Raw genomic sequence first — 21,364 nt, 5'->3', positions numbered from 1 at the left:
GGAAGCTCTATTAAGACCTTCAGTGGTCAGTGTAGTCATATGTGTGTCAGTGACTGTATGTGATGTTCTGTTATGTACAAAATTAAATTATTATGTTGATTAAGTTGAAGGTGACAGAGTTGGATGGCATTGAAAATGTGAGAATTTGTTTAAACGATCATTGTTTATTCACTTTCTAAACTGAGACGTGAGATGTAGCAGTTTGGTGTAGGTGGGGGGCTGAAATGCAGAGATGATGCATTTTTAGAATCTGTGTCGGTGTGGACAGGCAGGAAACAGTTGCAGAGTGCCGAAGACTGTTTGCTTTTCAGTGTGTGTGTGTGTGTGTGTGTGTGTGTGTGTGTGTGTGTGTCCAGTAGGCCACACTGGTCAGGCTGTTTGTGTGTGTGTGGGTGGGGGTGTTGACAGTGGGGGGAAAACCCTTTTAGCACGTTCATAAAAGTGGCATTTAGCATTGTCACAACAACTGCTTAGGAAAAGCCAAGCCTCCATTAAACAAGGGCAATGATGCACTACAAAGTCACAACCCCTCAGCACAGCAGCCCGCCGTCCAGCCAGCAGACCCCTCTGCATAACTTACTGCCTGTATTGTATACAGTTCCTGGTACACAGCAGCACAAGAGAGTTTTTCTGAGTCATTTCCAGTGTGAAGTTATGGTGTTGATTAGCGCAGTGACAGGTGCCATGATTAAAATGGCTGATAGTAATAGTGCAGCATTCATGCATTGACAACTTTGCTCTGCATGGCTTTGTGAGGGGTGATGTATGACACCATTAGGGTAACCTCAGGGCCCTGGAGGACACTTATCTCCCTCGTCACGTCCTTCACACTTCCCATTCTCCCTCCAACAAAAGGACGCCTGCTCCCCAGTCTGCATGCTTATGAATTGCGTGTGTGTATGTGTGTTTGTGTATGTGTGCGATCTGTATGTGTTGACTGTCCATCTGCAGTGTGAACATTAATACTGGTGTATATGTACAGTAGCATGTTTCATTATGTCTGTGTATATGTTTCAGTTCATACTTCTGTGTCAGGTGTAGGTTTTTTTTTATATTACAGTCGAGGTCACTACACTGTACTGTGACTTTCTTCTGTACTTTTGCTGTACAAAATACTTGTATAGCTTGCTGACGCTGAGCCTAAAATTTAGCACAATCTGTATTTTAGTTTGCTAAGCATTTTTAAAATCCCCTTTCTTTTCTGCATCCATTGTTCCTCACTGATACACAAACTGTACCACAACAAAATGGATTTGATCTTCAGCAGTTCACCAAAGCTTATATTATTATTTTTTTTTACATGTTCTGTCCACATAGTTGATAGAAAGTATTAGTCTTAGTTCTCAGTAAAAACACTGAACATAAACTCTTTTTAGAAATGAGGGCTCATTGCAGAAGTGAAAAACAGACCAATCCTATCTTTTCATTTGAGGAGCAGGCTTGATAGGAAGCTTCATGTTTGCGTGCTTTGGATGGGTGCAGTGAACCTGTGGTACCTTTGATAAAGACAGAAATGACTCTGCACACTTCAGTGGGTGCCCACGTGGAGGGCTCTGTCAAAGAGTGCAAGGTTGTCCAGCAAAAAGTTGAGACTGGCTCAGCTTTTGCGTCAGTGCAATGCTGCTGTTGTGTTGACCAATCAAATATGTCCAAGGGCTAATAACTGTTGCTGTCATAACGTCGACAACTTCTTGATTTGCAAAATCCTGTCTCATAGTGTCATAAACAACTGTGCAATGTTTCTGGGATTGTGCCTCACCGGTGCCTGAAACATTATATCTATGTGTGCTTTTGGTGTAAACAGGCAGCAGGTTTCTGTCTTAATGGGCCCAGGCTGAGTCCTATGATGAGTCAAAACAGAGCACTGTATGAGTTGGAATCATTGTCACAGTGAATGTATTGCCTCAAAATGCATCATGTGTATTTAGTAGTGCTCGTGGTGACGTACAAAGCACAAGATAACTGTAAACACCTCTTCATGCCCGTGGGGCCTGTCTGTCGCGCTGCGCTGGGCAAATGTTTGTGAGAACACCTCCGTAAACATGCACATCCATGGGGGGGTCAGCCAAGGGGTGGCTGACACCTAATGCACCCCCCAACCAACACTGATACTGCAGTCATGTCAACGGAAGTGTAAGGCAATACCCAGTTTTCCTAACAAGTTGAACCCGGCCGGAGGCATCCTGGCATCCCGAGACTCCAAACACTTGTTCCCTCCCCACTTCAAAAATACACACACCCTTATTTTTGGCGGCATGCAACCCCTTAATTATTTCAGTGGGCTGAATTTGAGACGATTGGGTTCTTAAGGTTTTGCGGAGGGCATGGAGTCAGGATACTGAGGAACAGCAAGAAAGAAACGCCGAAGGCGACAGGATATTTAAGGGAGGGCGGAGGGTCAAGTTTTAGAGGATAGACACGTACACTCGCATAAGAGCACATGTGAACTCACTGCTGTCCCTGTCTCTCCCGTCTTCTTCTCTCCTGTCCTCCAGCCGTTAACCCACCACTGCTGATGAGAAAAGCAGACGCATGTGCTAAGCTCTCTCTTTCCTTAGGATTGATAACATTTGTAATTGAGGTGCTTACGATGGAGTGCCAGCTTCCTCAGTCACGCACGGTGGTTTCCAGGTTGTCTCAGCGCAGAAATGGGAGGCGAGGGGGCGATAGGGGGAATTTGAATGTGTTAAGAGTGTGTGGTGTCCACACGGCCGTTCGCAAACAAACTCGGGCGGAGAAAGCTAAGATCAAATTCAGTGCCCTCTAAAGGCCAGTGAGGTGATTTATGCCAGCACTTTTTATTGGTGAAAATCAAAACAGACGGAGAAAAACATTTGATGAAGGCTCATTACAACACAAATAATGTCACTGTTATGTCCATTATATGAAACTAGTGTGTTTATTAATACATAAACAGGGCTGTTAGATGTTTTGACATTCGTATGAACATTTTCTGAGTTATGAGCGCTGTCTGCTGACATGTGAGTCCACTGTGAGCCTGATTCTAAGTGTTTTTTCAGACGACTTCTTGTTTTCGTATGTCGTTGTGTTTATGCCTTTCCTCAGTGCTGCAGGCACAGGCTGTGATTTTGACAGATTTTAACAACTTTTAACAAAAATTTTATTATGAAAAAGCCATAATCCATCATACCTAATAATGATAGTACAATATCAAGAAATACTGTGAAATCTGATGTGAGGAGCAAAATAAACTGTTGTAAAATATACTGTAGTAGTGTAGCTTGTAAATTCTAGCTAAATATTTAGGATTTTGTTACATCTAAAAAATTCTAATCAGGTCTAGAATGATCTGCGGTTGATTTGTTGTTGATATCACACCGATTATTTGATTACAAACACCTGTTGCTTGCCTATGAAGATGGTTGTGTGGTGAGTGATGTAATGGAACAGCACGAATATAATTAGAGTAATGATGCATTGACATGTAGTTTGCTGCCAAAATGTCGGCAATGACGACGAACCAGTTTCAGGGTATCGGGCCTGTAATAGAAATTTCTATTGCGAAATTTTGTCCAAATTTAGCCACAGTTAGTCTGTCAGGTGTTCGGAATTGTTTGCTTTACATGTTCATAGATTTCATCATGTATTTTAAATAATTATTTTTCTTTAAGGAACATTTTTTTAATAATTTATGGGGACATTTGCTGATATGGGCCAGATAAAACCCATATAACACCGTAATGTGTAAGAATCACACTGAACTGTGATCCTGACCCTGTGAGGGTCTTCTTTTATTAAACGATCATGTTTATCAAAGAAAAGAGGAATTATGTCTCAACAAGTCCCGTTCAGGCTAATAAACACTGAGCAGCACTTATCAGTGCAGATCAATAGAGACTGAATGAGAGTAATAGCTTTCACCTTAAAACACATATATTTCAATTAAGCCCAGTTTTCAAACAGACACTTGACATTTTGAGAGCAACTGCTGGGTGCATCAGTGGTTAAATATAAACATCCAAACTGAATCACTGATTATTTGAGACAATTTTTAGAGTGAGAGAAATAAGAGCTGCAGGTGGAAAAAAAGAGAAAGAACAGATAAATGATATCCAGCTGGTTTCATCTTTGGAAAGGCCAAGTTTCCTTCTCCCTACATTTGTGCTTTACGAAGTATTTAAACTGTAAAGTTTAAAAGTTAGTTGTACAAATGACCTACAGAGATCGTGGCTCCCAAATGGCAAGTCTAAAAGGAACAACTCCGATAAATCACGGCGTGAAACTTGAGTCCGGGGCTGTTGTCGGAGATTTATCGGCAGCTGTATTTTTCTAGTGTCAACTGATGTTCCATAAGACTTAGCCAGCGTCTTACGTTGCTTTCACCCATGCTCACTCCCCTCCAACACATACCCAAACACACACACACACACACACGTTCACACTGCTCTGCAGCCATCACACACACAGATAGACAGATGCACACACACTTCTCCACTCCATCAACAGCGGCCCAGCATTTAAATTTGAGAGCTATTCCTGTGAGACTGTTAAACACGACAGATTGAGATGAGTGGCAAACCTCTAGTGCTAGCATTAGCCCACTTATCTTATTAGTGGGGCAGTTCTAACACATTTGATACCCCCCCGGCTACTGCTGCTGCTGGCCTCAGGGAACCTGCAATGGCTTCAAAGACCAGATCTGGCGTCCTGGTGGCTCAGCATGCTGAGACGCATACCACGGCGATGTCGGTTTGAATTCAGTCCGCGGCAGTTGCTGCATGTCTTACTGTCACTCTATCTTTCCAGTGACTGGTCAGTCTCAACTATTTGATGAACAAGTTCCCACATAGTTTTGATAGATGAAAGAGAATGAGAAATATAAGTACTTTCCACACTAAATATGATTTCCATCCTCTGAATTATTTCATATTACATTTGATTTGATGTGACCTCTAATTGGGCGGCTTTAGGTGCGGGCCGTCTGATTTAAAATATAACATGAAAATAGAACTCAAAAGCAGACGTTTTCATCTAAATCATGCTTGAAATGCTAAAAATGATAACAATGCAGTTTTGAATATATATGTGATAAAATGGCAGACCAAGAACTGACCAGGGACTAACTTCATTATTTCTTAGCTGTAAAATTGCTGCTGGAAACACTAATTTCTTAACCTTTTAAAATTGCTTTATTCCAGTTCACTAGCTTGTGCTATGCCCAAATAAATACATATTAGTACTGCATTAGTGCTTAATCAATAAGGAGCTCACACAATGTTATTACACAAAGCAAATTACCTGTGGTTGAGCACTACAATGAAGGACTTGCTCAGTATTCGTGTTAGAGTAATTCAAGGATAAGCCTATAATATGTTTCACGTCATTGAGAACACACAGGACTGCAGAAGCACAGTCACCAATGTCACAGTGAAGCCTCCTGACAGCTAAAAAGGTCTCAAACTCACTGACAGTCAGCGTTTCTTCAGCCATGGCTGGTGACCCCAGGCTGGGTCACAGGCCTATTTCTGCTCAGAACGCACAGAACAAGACTACAAGTTGTTTTTCACAACTGTGGATTGCAGGGTTAGAGCTCATTTCTTCAAGTTGGGTGGTAAAATATGGACAGCTTCATTTAACCAAGAAATGAGCTCAGGTTAAAAACCTTTTTTGCAGGACTCAGAGGCTGCAACCAGCAAATGACATCACTTGAAAAGTGACTGAACCAATTAATCGATTATCAAAATAGTTGCCAGTTAATTTTTCTATTAATTGCTGCAGCTCTTATTATGCTTAAGCTTTATTTATTCAGAAGAGAATTTGGACTTGAAGACAATAAGGATCAACACAATAGACAGGACTAAAAGGACTTTTTTTTTTTTAAAGATAAAAAAAAGTAATCAAGATAGTGAATTTTATTAGCTGTGTTCTTTGCAAATACTAGATGAAATGCAAAATATTTTTGTACACTCTAAAATGTCTAGAAAGAAATGAAAATCAGCATGCAGAAAATGTATTTAGGTGCTAGCTTCAAATACTTTCCACTTCCCTAACACTGTCAGGGAGGACTTTTTCACACGGTGTGTGTGTCCCTTTTGAAATGACCCACCTCACTGGATTGGTGTGATTGACAAGTGAGTTCTCTAGTGATAATGATACGGTGTAAAGGAGTCTGTGTGTGTTACTGTAAGTAGCAACACATAAGTCTAACCTTTAGCTGCTCACTGAAAACTGAGCTGTGGAGAGCTACTTTGATGATTTGAACCCAGCGCTTATGCATCGAGAATACACACAAACACACACAGCTGCAGCCCCGGCGCAGCCACACACAAAGCCAGGCAAATACTTAGTTTGCAACCTGGTGTAAAGTATACCGCACCTTGACTGCTGTCGTCCGTGCTAAGCCTCATGGGTAACAGGAAACAGTCTGTGATCTTTCTCAGATCCCTTCCTGTTGGTACTTTGGGTGACAGGTGAAGGATAGTCAGTCTTGTTTGCGTTTCTTCTCTCTCTCTCTCTCTCTATCTCTCTCTCTCTCACACACACACACACACACACACACACACACACACACACACACTCACAGTTACACAATCCTCCCCATCAGCACCCCTGGTGTGGAAATCGCTTACCAAGACTCTTTGCTATTCTTAAAGGAGGCGTGTGAACATGTTGGGTGGGCAGACAGGCACTGGACTGCTCACCTGCCTTTCTTTAGCTCACTCTTTCTTTCTCACACTTTTTTCAACCTCCGGTCACTCTCTCTTTCAACTACACACACGCAAACACACGCACACATACACACACACACACACACACACACACACTTGTCACCATAAAACAGGTTGTGTTGTCAAGTTGCCTGTCACCATGCTTGTTCCTCTGTGCCATATATGAGCTCTCTCAGCTGTTCCTCACAGTTGAACCACAATTAACCCCACACACATGCACAGACACACAGACACAGACACACACACACACACAGACACACACACACACACACACACACACACACACACACAAACATACACAGTTTGCACTTTCTGTCTTGCTCTTTCTCACTGCTGCCCTTTCACAGACTGCAACCCAATCTGTGCAGCAGGAGAGTCATTCAGTCAGTCAGTGTGTGAGTGTCACTAAGTGAGTTTACAGCATTTCTCAAATGTGTGTTGCAATGCATACACACATCTAACTGCACACTCCTCCATTAGCTTCTGTCTTATAATCAGTGATGAACAATATGAACTTTTTTTTTTTATTAGTTTCTATGTCAGATAGCTCAATCCCCAGTTTAAATGCCAAACTCATAAACCAAGAATAAACTAAAGGAGAGGTCTGTCACCATAAATCAAAAGAGAGTGAAGCTGGTGGTATCCAAGCAATTTGACAGCTAAATGAGGAAAACAGTAAAAATGTTTCAGGCAAGGGAAGCAAAACTATAATTTTGTCAGACATGATTAAAACATCTTTGTCTCTTGATGCCAAACTCAGTGTAAAAAATGGATATCAATTTTTGGATAGAAATATTTTTTAAGTGAGAAAGTAATATCTGAATGGGCCTCTAGCTTCTTAGCTCTCACACACGGAAACAAACCTTGCAAGCATTGCACATCAAGTTCAAATCATTCCCAAAATTCTGGCTGTTTTTCGTATTTAGAAAAGACGTGCAGCTACACTTGAGCAGTGCATTCGGTATATTTATCTGACCAGATGTTCTTGCGGGCCTTATGGAATGGTAATTTGCAACTTCAGTTCAGAATATGAAAATATATGCAGGTGTTTTAAATAAACATTTCACCAGGACGTGAACGCTTATCCCTAGCATTGAGAGTTGAGCACATTGAAGTAAATGATGTTGGTACACAAGTTGCCGGTGCCAGTTAAAGCTTTATGCAATTAAATGGGCAGTGATGAGCGTATTTGTCAACACATGCAGTCTCCTACCGCTGCGAACAGCAACACTTCGTGGCACAGCCAGAGTTCCGTCTAACTAAGCACAATACAGTCGTGGAAAGCATTAAAATCCCCCCAACTCACTCCATCACCGTTTCCAAAGTGATCTGATGGAGATATTACCTAAATGGGTGGCAAGCTGTGGGCTGCTAACTAAATGCTAATATGTGTCAGAGCCTGGGTGAGGATTTATGGCTCACCATCTGCTCACCAGCATACAGTACAATGTTAGCTTACAATGTTAGCTTTGATCAAGACCTCCCTGTTCATTCCCCCCAATCACTCATCTGAGTAGGAATTAGCACCAAGTTCTCGCTCCTTTAACCTAATCATGTTCTCCCTTGCACGGTGCTCATTTGCATAGTAGTTCATTTGCATTCGGGCCCTGAATATTTGTTTTTTTAAAGCCTACATGATAGCGCAATTAAAGACAATGTTGTTTTCTGATTCATAACATGATTAGGGGGCTTGCAAATGAGCAGCCATTAAAACAGTGAGGCCTTGCTGTTATTAAAGGAATAAAAACAGCTTCTGTGTTAACTCGTTTTATTTCCCCAGGAATGCAGCTACTTTTCAGCACTTTCAGTAAACACTGAGATCAACTTCTTCAAAATGTATCTGACAGCACACTTTGTCTTTGAAAACATTGTGGAAAATGTCATTTAGGGTGAGCTTGTCTCTGTACTTATTGCTCAAACACTGTGTGACATTTAATAGAAGCCACATAATGAAGTAACCATTTGCTAGTGATCTATATGGATCTGTGAGGGAAAATAGTGAACTTTGTGAAGAATTCCATCCAATCCATCTGTCCAAACAAGTTTATTCTAGCATTTGTCTTCCCAGAGAAACCTCCAGGCCCAGAGCGTGCCTAATGCCATTTGATGAAACAGTAAAGATTCTCCATATCTTTTCCACGGCAAAGGCTAATTGCTGTGCGGTAGTCAGATTTACATCCTCCCCATTCTCCTTTATGCGTCAGGCATCTGTAAGCCCTCACGCTGCCAGTCTCCGAAGGGGTGTATGTTATGGTCCCGTGTCAGCGAAATCAATCCTTATCAATTTTAAAGTTCAGGTTTTTATTTCATGGCTTTCAAGGGAGCACCTCTCAAGCGAAAATGACTATTCCAGCTCTTTTTTTTGTCCTGCCCCAACCTCTCTTCCCATCTGTGTCCATATTGATTGTCTGTGTGCGCGGCTCCCCTGTGATCTTTGCCTTGTGGCGGCTCCTGGACTGTTGTCAGCGAGTGCCTGAAGACATAGCTGAGTTAAATAATGCTAACTATGCCAGTGATCTGTCTCAATGCAGTTTCCCGGCATTAACAAGCTCTGGCAATCGTCATGTCTCCACAGTGTTTGAGAAGAGACAAACAAAGGTCAGATGAGATACTACAGACAATCACCCTTTATAACGTATGAATGACCATCACTTAAATATCTATTTATTACAAACTTTTTATTCAAACAAACAGACTTTAAACAGTCATTGCCAGGCAAGAATATGTGTGCCATTCCAGGGCTGTCCTATAAAGACTGAATGATTAGACATTACTTACATATGTGCACTGTTGTGTGTGAACAAAACTGTTTGCTGCTTTAGAGAGAGAGAAAAAAAACAACTGACTGAGCTCCATCATTCACGATTGATACTGAATCACCTTGTTAGGCAAATAAACTCGCAATGAACATGCAATGTGGGTACCATGTACATACAGCGTAGCATCAGCTGAAATGTTTCTTGAATCCCAGTCTTCATCCCAGCTCATTTTTTGTCTAATTTTCACTGGGATTGAAAATCAAATCTTTTGGAGAAAATGTAAAATCAAGCCACATTTACTTTGCCCATATTGTCTTGACCTGCTTTCAGTACAACAACAGAGAAATAGTTCCTGATAGTTCCAGGTCTAAGCATTTACTGGCAGCCAACAAAGTTTACCCCCTCAGTTTCTTTGACTCTTTTCCTTTTACAACTTGTGTCAGGTAAACATTGAAGTGCTGAAGATTAGGCGGAGAGGCTGTTGGCCACATTGTGTGTGAGTACGAGTGTGTATGTGTATGTGTACTGTGCAAGGGATAGCTGTGAGGCCTCCAAACAGTAAACTAATGGTTCAGCGCTAAATGCCCACTAAGTGGGTGGGACAAGGATGGCCTGACCCTGCTGGCCTTCCCACCAGTCCCCTCTAACAGCTTGGCCTCGGGGTCAGCTCAATTTCCCCACTGCTGAGTGGTCATTACGGAGCACGGCTTTGATAAATGCTCACGGCTGCTGCTGCTCCTGCTGGCTGGAAGCACCGCACATCTCCCAGGTGCAGAAATCTCTACCGTGCAGTCACACAGACAGAGAGCAGGGAAAAGAAATGGGGTAAAAGAAAGGACAAAGGAAGAGAAAAGAGTAGGCAGAGCATCAGGAAGATGAGAGCAAAGTAGAGGAGCAGCAGGAAGGAGATGGGAAGAAGAACCAACACCGGACCAAAAACCCCATTACGTGCCTGCACACAGCCAACGTTGCCTAGCAACCTGATGATCAGAGTCTGCTCACATTTTCAGTCAGACAGAAAAGGTACAATGAGAAAGATAGAGGAGGCAGTGAGGAGGAAAAACAAATCAGATGAAGATTGTTACAGACCCCAGCGACCGGCCCCATCTCTCTCTCCGTGGTTCTCTGTCTCACTTCCACTGAGACAATGTTGATAAAAACCTGTGAATGCAATCATCTCACATTCTCCAAATGCACTGAATGCTCCAGGGTGCTAAGTTTGACAGTGCAGGGCACTCAGGCAGACTCGCTCTGCTGATCTTCATGGCCTTTGTCCCACATTGTACGGCTTCATCTCCAAATTTTTGCTGCCAAGTTGACAACAGCAGGTAGTTCAGTTCAACCATATACAACGCTATAAAGTGTTTATTTACATGATCCCAACAAGAGAAGAGTCTTTGTAAGACTGTTTTTAGAAATGCAGACTGAAGTATCCAGGTTTAAAATGAATGTGCAGAAGCATTTTTCTGTAGCAGCATATGCGGCTCGTAGTGTGAACACTAACCAACATGCTTATCAAAACGCAGCACTTTTATGGAAAATTAAAGCAGCTTGATAGAAAGGCCCTGTGTGGAAAAGTGGCCTCAAACTATAAGCAAAGAAGCTGAGAGGCAGAGGAAAGCACTGCGGCCACTGTGTTCCAAGTAGAAGAGGCCGTGCTCACTCACCCAACCTTATCTTGCTCCACAGGCCCTTAATAGTCTAATTAGACATCAGGACAAGCCAAAAAGCAGCCTGGTGACAGTATCGACTGTTGCACTGCTGTGCAAGCGGAAAACTATTCCTCTTATTCATGTGTTATCAATATTCTGACCTCCTATTAGAAATTTTCCCTCATGGAAGGTTTTGAAAAAGTCATTGACAGCTCACCTACACAAGAAAAAAAAAACTGATCTTATTCAGACTAAAGCTAAATGCCTGGCTACAGTATATATTGTGTACTATTAAAATAGATAATGAGACTTTTCTTCCTCTTTTTTCTTTCTCAGTATCCTCGCCTGAGGGGACCTCACGCTCCAGTCTAAGTAAAAACTCTACGAGGTTAATTTGCGCCACCCTTTCGAAAAAGTACACCGAGCCCACTGGAAACATAAACCATGGCGATCTGAGGGAGGGTGAGTGTTTATGGTACTCTCTCTGTTTGTGTTTGCTCACCACACAATAAGGTAGAGTTGATTACACACTCATACAGAAACACACGCACGCACAGACACAATCAAGAGGAACCTTTGAAGGCCCTGTATTGGACCATAATGACAGTGAGGAAACCAAAAAAGACAAACCAAAGAGTGCACATAAACAAATGAGAGGCAGAAAAAAAGATAGTTAAGTCCAAATCTGTTTAAGGAGCTCCTTCTCGCTTTCTCATCACTTTCTCAATTTCCATCAGTTTTTGACTGTTTTGTCTCTTCATTGTGTTTTACTTTATGAAGATTTATTGCTGGTATCTTTACAAGACATACTTAAAAATTGTTTGTGTAGTCAAATGCTTTATTCTATCTTTATCCACTTATGTTAATTACTTTATTTGGACATTTTGTGAGACATAATTATTTCACAATATAAGATGTCAGGGTCTTACAAAAGTAAAGCATTAAGGTACGAGGATGTCCAAATGCAGCTGAACACACAGGGATGTTAAGTTAGGCAGATACTTTACCCATACATACCCACCATGCACCATTTATACAGTGGCTGATACCATTGTATAAATAGTACACAGACACATAATACTATGGCAGCTGTTGCATTGGTGTACCGTGGTGTGTCGTTATCAGCGCCGTGGCACAGTGCTTGTGCACTGGCCATTTTCATGGTTATTTATACCGTTGCCAGCATCATTGCACTATGGCTGCTGTGATGCTAAAACTTAAACCATTATCCATTACATTATAATAACATAGTAGCATTTATACAACATGGCAGGTGTATGTATGAGTGCAAGTGTGATACATGCACATGTGGGTGTATGAACGTGTGAATGTCTTCGAGCCTCTAGGAGATTGATGTGGTGCAGCGAGCTAAAGTAGTCTCACACCTCCCCAGCTGCTCTGTCTGAGACAGAGGCCTGCTGGTTCACTTACTGTCTGAAACTGAGCAGAGCCATACATTAGGTTTGGCTTTTACAAAATATTAAAGCTATAAGCCTCCCTCATGGCTGTTGGTATATGAAACTATTGCTTCCTTAATAGATTTTCTATCAATTGTTGAACAAAGAGGTAATGTGCTGCCATTCATCAACATGCTGGACAGAATATAACTATTAGCTTGATGACTCTGGAACCATGCCACTGCTGCACTGCACAACTCCTCGGGCATTTACACGTCTTATTTAGCCCAATTACTGTTTCAAATGGTAGCAGCAGATTTACAGTAGATAAAAAGATTGAAGATCGCCTCTGATTCTTCACTCCTCATACTTCTAAGATCTTTACATTTACAAGTTGTCAGGAAAATAAGCACCAGTTTACTAAATAACATATAAGGTACATAAACCATAAATGCTACAGTTTTTAATGGCAGGCTTTTTTTTGTTTTTTTTTTTACTGTGTGATCACTGAGAATATTACAGTATAATTTCAAACATATCTAGAATTAGAAATCTACATTTACAATCTGTTGTACATCTTTTATTAACACATTTAAACCACCTTTTTTTAAAAAAAAAAAAAAAAAAAAAGAGCATTTGACAGAAATGTGCTCTGATAGCATCTTGTACATAAACTGTTTCTACATTCCTCGCCCTGTTTCCAACATCCGAGGCATATGGGTAAATACGACCCAGATGTTTGACTTTGTTGACACACTTGTTGACACACTTTTTTGGTACAGTATTTGCAGTTCTGTGTTAATTTACAGACTCACTTGAACACAAATTAACAACTGCTCAAACTCTGAAAACAAACACTTTTAGACATGAAAACTAAACCAAATGTCCCGACGAACTAGATCATCATCTTTGAACTCGGAGAGTTAAAAGACTTTATGGCTGTGGAGTGGTATGTTTAGTACACATGTGACATCTGTTTGTTTAGTCAGAAATGAACGGGATGCCTTGAAGCACGCAGCCGTTATTTTGACACCTTTTCTGCATGTTCACCAGGCCCTCAAATGTGGGTTTTCCTCTCCATTCCCTGGCTTCTCTCGCCGTCCTTCTTAATCTGTCACATTCTCAGTATACTTTCTATGACCACTAAATCGTGGGAGGGAGCTAACATGGATAACTTACCTACAGAGCCGGAGTTAAATTAGCTAGTTTGATTGTGTCTCAAGCTGCATCATTTATATTCTCATTTGTATGGAGTGCAAACTACTGGACTGTGTCTTTGTGTCTTACAAGTGCCAATAATGTAGAATACTAGATAATGGGGTCGCATTGCCCGTGAGACACTCTATATGGAGTCACCAAAGGAAGATGATGTTTAAAGTCTACACATAGGGGTTTTTAGATGTGCATTATACGCCCAAAGTAGTGTTGTGTGTGGACACCTGAACATGGATATTAATAATACCACTACGTAAGAGCATCAGCAAGGACCTTGCAGTTGGCATCCTCATTTATCCTAAAGGTGCTGGATGGGGTTGAGGATAAGGTTCTGACCAGTGCATTGAAGTTTTTCCACATCGAGCTTCTTTAGGGACCTCACCCTGCGTTGTGCACAGGTTCAGTGTCATGTTGAAGCAGGATTCCCCAAACTGTTGCTCCAAAGTTGGAGGCCAGGAACATTTGTTGCATGTCATTTCCCATCTCTCTTTCCTCGTTTCCTGACAACAAATGAGTATATGTGTGTATATGGATATGTGTGTGTGTGTGTGTGTGTGTGTGTGTGTGTGTGTGAGTGCTGTAGAAAAACATGCCAACACTATTTTGCAGCGTATGTGTAATGGTGAGAGGCTTCGATGACGGTACCTCACATGACCGATGAATCTGCACTTCCAGGTGTGTGTGTCTAAATTATTAGCATTAAGCTAGTTGCCAGACATATCTAAAAATCAAATTGTTGTCATGTCACAGAATACTGTATGGTCAAAATATTGTTTACCACATGTTTCAGTCTGTGGGAAGGCTGGCTGGTATTGAGTTAACAGCTTCACCCCTCAGCTCTCTGTTTTTCTTTCATGCATTGTTTTTATAGATACAGATTAATTCACAGTGGATGCATTCCATGACTTTGGTTTCCTCTATAGTCAGAGAAAAATCCTATTGGTTTTAGTAACATAAGCATAACAGTATAGGATTAGGGGGCTTGCCAGTACATTGTCTGGAAAGTGAGCTATGACAGCTGAACAAGCACGAAAGACATTCATCTCTCTGTTATCATAGAGCTTGTATACATTATCCTGTTAGAGTAGTATATCTGTGCCTGTTTGTGTGTTTGTCGGCAGGGATAAGTGTGTTTGCATGTGTAGTTACTGTGTCTGAAATGAGAGAAATGGAGAGCATGAGGGAGGGGGAAGGAGGCGGGACTGCAAAGGTAACAGATTGGCTGTGAAATATTGTGGAGTCTGCCAGTTGCACCATGATGTATTGGGAATCACTCGCTCGCTAATTACCTTAAATTAACAGTAGAGTTGGGTGTGACAGTTCACGTAACTGTTTTTTTCTGCTGCTACAGATGAATGGGCTGGGGGAGTTGATGCCAGGGCGCTGTTGACAATCGAATTCTCCTTCAAACTCCTTCCAATCAATTTCTCTCTCTCTCTCTCTCTCTCTCTCTCTCTCCATATGAGCAGGGAAGAGATCTTGATGGGCCAGTGAACATTTGACGAGGTTCAGAGATTTCTGTGTCACTGAAGCAGCTTTGAGATGAGCAGTTTGGTGATATCTTTGTTTATAAATTACCGTCTTCATTGCTTTCAGTAAGTGTGAATAGAAGATGGCTCTGTGATCCTATGTGATCCACCATCCAATAATATTTTGGCAACGCAAATGGTGCTGAACAAGCCCGGTTCTCACTGTTGCTGTGGACACGTGCCTCATGCCGTACAGCTTCAGCGGCATACATACGCACGCATGAATGTGCATTTATGTTGCTGTGCTGGCTGTCCACTTACAGGAAATCGCTGCGTATGAGAGTGTGAGCCAGAAGTCAGCATATATGTTCGCCAACACACACATAATGCACACTCACACAGTACATTATCTCCAGCTCTGCCTAAAGAGAGCTCAGGGAGGATTTGTGGGTCTGTGGAAAGGACCAAGAAAAATGTTTTCCGATAAATAATTCACAATCCCACAATCCCTTTTGGGCAGAGTGTTGCATCGCGCTGTGTGACGCATTACACCTTCACTGTCGCTGTCTTTCTCTCTCTCTCTCCCACATCTCCCCTCCTTTATTCTTCCCTCCATCACTCACTCACCCTTTCAAATTGCCCTTTTCCTCTCTCTCTCTCTCTCTCTCTCTGTCTCTCTCTCTCTCTCACTTTTTTGTATTCTGCGACACCAGGCCTCACGCCCCCAGAGAAGGGCCCAGTTCTCGGGCAAGCTGTCGCTGATAATGGTGGCAATTAATAACATGTCATAATCCTGCAGAGAGACAAAATGTGTTAGTGTGTGTGTGTGTGTGTGTGTGTGTGTGTGTGTGAGAGAGAGAGAGAGAGAGAGAGAGAGTGTGTGTGTGTGCGGGTGCACGCGTGTGTGAATAGCAAACACCATGGACTGGGTGTGTGTGTGTCAGAGTGAACATACACATGCTTTGTGATTGGATGTGTAAGAGGTGGGAAGACATATGTCTTTGTGTACTGTACATTATGTATTTTGTCCTTATGTGTATTTATATTTATAGTATAAGCCACATGAATGTGTGTGCATATGTCTAAGTGTCTATGTGTGTAAGTGAAACCATGTTGTGTGACACAGTGAGAGAGGAAAAGAGAGATGGGCTTGGCAGCTGCAGGTCTTTAGTACATCTAATGCTGAGTGGACACAGGTGTTGTACACATGTGAGGTCACAGCTTCATACACTCACATACACACACAAACACACACACACATACACACGGGGCTGAAGAGTGTCGGTCCACTGCCAAGCCACAGGCCAAGTCACACTATACTGGTACATAGCTGAACATAGAGTTAGGCTGAACAGAAGTAGCACTTCCTTCTTTAACTTGACAGTCTCCTCTCTACTGATCGTGCATCTCATGAAAACAGCATTGTGAACATCATAGGAGTGATTCAATTACAATGAACCTCATTTTTCAACCAGCGTATTTGTGTTGCTTTATGTCCGTCAGTCTCCTCGAGCACAAAGTAATGATACAAAGATCTTAATCAATGGTGGAGTGCAGCTGGGAATCAATGCTGTACAATTACTGCGTGTGTAAATGGGCCAATGTTACTGTTAAGTACTGTAATATTGGGCTGTTGGGGTGTAATTAATGAAAATGTTAAAAATATAAAACAAAACAAACAACAGAGAAATAAACAAAAAAACAGCAGCACAGCATTGAGAGTGTCTTTCTATGTGTTGTTGTTCTATGTATGTGCAGCCATCAGGTCCCTTTCTCCAGGTGCATAGGCGTGTATAGACACTGCATGCCTGTCGGTGCCTCCCCTCGCCTCAGTGCAAACTGCAGCAGACAGGTGTGACTCTGAATACCTTTCTTTAGGCCATACACACTCAATTATACAGACAGACACTTCCGGAGTTCTAGACACTGAAATATAATTGTCTGTGTGTGTGTGTGTGTGTGTGTGTGTGTGTGTAAGTCTTGGTATGCACATTTTCTTAACGCAGACTTTTTCCGCTTTTTATACCTTTGTTTTCTTTTTGTATCACTCAAACAGCATCACAGATCCTCACTCATACGCCATAAATATGAAGACACATAAAGCAGCTTAGTGACTTTGATGACCCTCTGCTACTGAGGTACCTTTGCAATCCAGGCATGTCTGTGTTCCCTGGAGTTGTAGTGTGATAAAATAACAGGTCTAAGGGAGGACAAACTGAGTGGTGTGGCAGGATCAGAGAGCAGGGTGTAACATTCCTTCCTCAGCCTCCACTTGTCCGTCTTACAACAGCGCAGCTCACACAGATACATATATTAATTTCCGGATATTCAGAGTTAAGGCTATTTAAGTCTGATCACAACTTTTGATAGCTGCCACAAGATGATTCTGCCCTGAGAGGAACTGATTTCCAAATGGTCATGCTGTCCAGTGCAAGGGGTTAAGCTGTTCACTCAACAGTTGATTGAAAGACCTGAGCTTTGTTCTGCTATGCTCATTATTTACATTTGACAGAATAAAACAGTAACTGAGCTAAAGGGCTCAATTCCCTACAGCCTCCTGAGAAGATCCAGAAGTGAACATATAGTGTGTATTGATTGAAATATTGATAGTAAGTGGGAGTTCATTTATTTATCAATACATAATTTATGATTGAAAATTCTAAACCCAAAAATTGGGTCCATACAGTACATTTTGAAGGAAACTAACTGATGTTCACATCAGTTTTTCTGCATGCTTTATTGATTGTTCCTCAGCATCAGTGCATGGCAAAGCATGGCATGGTATGGCACAGTTTGCCTCAACTACAGGGACTTGATCAAGGTCAGAGAAAGATCATGCATCCAACTTAAAGTACAGTTAATATTGGGGAAAGGTTGTGAAAGTGAAATTGTCCATTTTTGTTTGTTAAAATTCTGGCTCCTCTTGATGATGAAGGTCATTTCAGATGTATCCTCCCAAAAGCTTTTACCGTTCAGTCTTCACCCTCCTTCCATCTTCTCTATTCTCTGTCTCAACCCCGCTTACCTGTCTTGTGAGTGACGCCGATACCTGTGGAAGGAACACTCCTCCTTGTTCAAATGAAGTCCAGCCCACTACACTGGACTTCACTAGTCCACCACTGAAGTGTTGATTTAGTTACCTACATATAACACTGCTGCAAAGCTTCCTGCCCTGGCTGCCCCTACCCTAAACAGGCAAAGTTTACAAACCTCCGGCAATTTGTACACTCCTGTTAGTGGCCATGGGAGGTGCATTAGTAACTGTCAGCGCGCCCTGCCCGATGCACTGCTCTCATTTGACCCAATTCATTCCAGTGGGTGTGTCCCAGTGGCAGTGATATATACCCCTGGTGATTTTACTGATGTATAATCACTCAGCGCTCTCACAACCCACAGTTATCTTTACCTCAATAGGCTGAGGAAACAATGAGAGCGCCATACATAAGCTTTCCTAGAGGTTGGGGCAAGAGGGGGGTTGTTGGGGGTGTGTGGGCGGGTACGGTAGGGGATACTGTACTGTGGATAGCAACAACTTGGGTGCCTACTCTTATAGCAGCCCAGCTGGTTGAGATCGAACATGATGGAGCTTCCTTTGACTGGAGAGAAATCAGCTGTCCAGTGGCTATTATTGCTGACCATGCTGCCACTGCTGATGACTACGACGCCTGATTCGTATACCTTGCTGGATCTGAGATGTGACTGGATCTAAACACGCTTACATGATGTTGGTTCAACAGGGTTAACGTCACAGTGCTCTGAGGATCAGATAAGAAATCCTTTCAGTTAAACAGCAGCGATAAATATTTCAACCAACACGTCTCACACGCTTCTTGGCTTCTTGTTTCTCATTGGAGATGTGCTGGACTCTGCACAATCATCTGCATTTTAACTTCATTACATTTGTCTCACAATAAAATGTGTTGTGTGTGCAGCAAAACTAGCTAATCTAACCTAGTGTTAATAATTAAATGGTCACAATGTCCTTATTGTATCTATCCATCCATTTTCCATCCCTCATCTGAGTCGAGGCAACAGCCTTAACAAGGCAGCACAGACCAGCCACTTTGAACAAGAAGGAGCAGTGGGTTTACTCCATTTCTGTCTACATGTTCGAGCTTGTAACCTGAGGATCTTTGTTTGGATGGATTTGCATGGAGAACTCACCTTGTCAAAAGTCCCACATTGAAGGATTTGAAGGATCACACTCTTTCTAGTCACAGCAAAGGATAACTTGAAGACGTCTGAAGCTGTTGAACTTGTGGACTGTGTAAATCTATGCTTTGTAGTGATCTTCTGTAATTGTATTAACAAATCTAGTGCTTGGTATTTTTATTTACTATTTCTACTGTTAATACCTTTTGGAAACTTTTGGAGGCTTTATGTTTTCAGGTTGCCCGTTTGTCTGTCCGTCCAATTCTCGTGAACACAAAATGTCAGGAATGCCTTCAGGGAAATTTCTTCAAATTCAGTGCAAACGTTCACGTTAACACGGATGGATGAATGAGAATTTGGTGGTCAAAGGCTTTTTACAATTTGTAGCTTCTTTGCAGCAGCATCCATATTAGAAGCATTATAGTCACCACAAGCTCATCGCTTTTGCTCATATCAACTTCAGATGATTATCGTTGCACCACATGATGAAGCTCTCTATCAGTCCTCTGTACTCCTCTGGAAAAATAGTCTCCAAGTGGAGAGAGCTTGTTTCTCACTGGAAATTATTCATTGGAATTATTGCACCAGGCAAACCTCAAAAGACAAATATTTCTGTTTGTCTCATGTATTAATGTGAGGAGACACTTTAATCTACTTTAACCTCTTCTTCTTCCTCTTCTGCTCTTAGATACAGCTGATCAGTCATTTCACTTATTAAAACTTATTTGAAAAAGGTGTGTCCATCTCCCATTAGGACACTAAGTCTGGAAATATGTTGATGGAAACATGAGTTGTAGTGTCTTAAAGGCAGATGAAGCAGGGTTCGTACAATTCTGCTTGTCACCACTTATTTTGACGTGAGGCCGCCGGATCCTGGATCCTGAATGTTGCTGACTTTGGTCCTGGTTTGAAGATGTTTGATGATATTTGGATTCTTATCAAGGCAGAACTGTTACCGTTCACCATCCGTGCCCTTGAAAGACTTCAAGGAAACAAGCATGCCTGTGAGACACTGGAGCTCAGAAGGGCCATAGTGTGACCTTGCTTCACCGCTTCACAGAAAACAAGAAGAATTGTTGTTTGCAATCATGGAACTGTTTCTCGAAAGAAACTTGGAGTTCAGAGCATCTCTCTTAATGATACCAGTGACTTCAGTGTTTTTTTAATCTTGACAGCTGATTCGATTTTGCTGTGTTTTTTAGATCAATATGATGATATGCCTCATGAGTATCATCAGCATCAGGTTTCCTCCATTTTTCCCCATCTCAGTGGCAATTTCATTAGTGCTGCTTGGTTTTAAGACTTGGGCAGGCAAAGCTAGAAAAACTTCCAATGTCTCCAAATTGACGGCTTGAAACTCATTTTTATTATAGCTGGTAACCCAAGGAAGGTGTCTGCATGGCTGTGGAGCAGATCTGGTTTAGGCTGGCTGGATGGAAATGAGATGGAAGGGGCTGTCTGAAGCAGAGCTGTCCCAGTGATTGTCCCTGGGTGGAATTACTCTTCACCATAGATGTGGGAGCGCTGGGATAAATGTTCACCACCGTGCATCCCCGATTGGCTCCACACTGTTGTCGCAAAAGTACATTCTATTTTCCCCTGTGTGCCTGAAACGCTCCTCTCATTCCTTTTGCTGCATGTTTGTTATTCTTCTGGCATGGTGGACAGCTTCCAGTGTGAGAAATGCATGAGATTCATCCTAGCGCCCTTCCGACCCCAATGCAAAACCACAACCTCCGCCCCACCGAGCTGTTTCATCCCAGACCTTTCATCTGTGCTGTCTCTCTATTGCTCTGCATAGCATAGCATAGCATAAATCAAACCATGCAGGACCTCGCTCCCTCTCTCGCTCAGCCCCCACAGTCGTACCCCTTCTGCCCATGTTACATTGTATTCACAGATTTAGTGGCATTGTAAATAGATAAACACAAGCAACATCTATCAATGCACCTCGAAGAGAGGGTCTGTAATCAGAGTGCGGGGCCCACGGCCGGCGAGGGCTATCTCCATTTACCTTGGGATAAATCCATC

The sequence above is a fragment of the Chaetodon auriga genome, chromosome 3 (genome assembly GCF_051107435.1).
Source record: "Chaetodon auriga isolate fChaAug3 chromosome 3, fChaAug3.hap1, whole genome shotgun sequence".
Lineage (NCBI taxonomy): Eukaryota > Metazoa > Chordata > Actinopteri > Chaetodontiformes > Chaetodontidae > Chaetodon > Chaetodon auriga.
The sequence above is the reverse complement of the archived record's forward strand: the minus strand, read 5'-3'. Positions refer to the sequence as shown.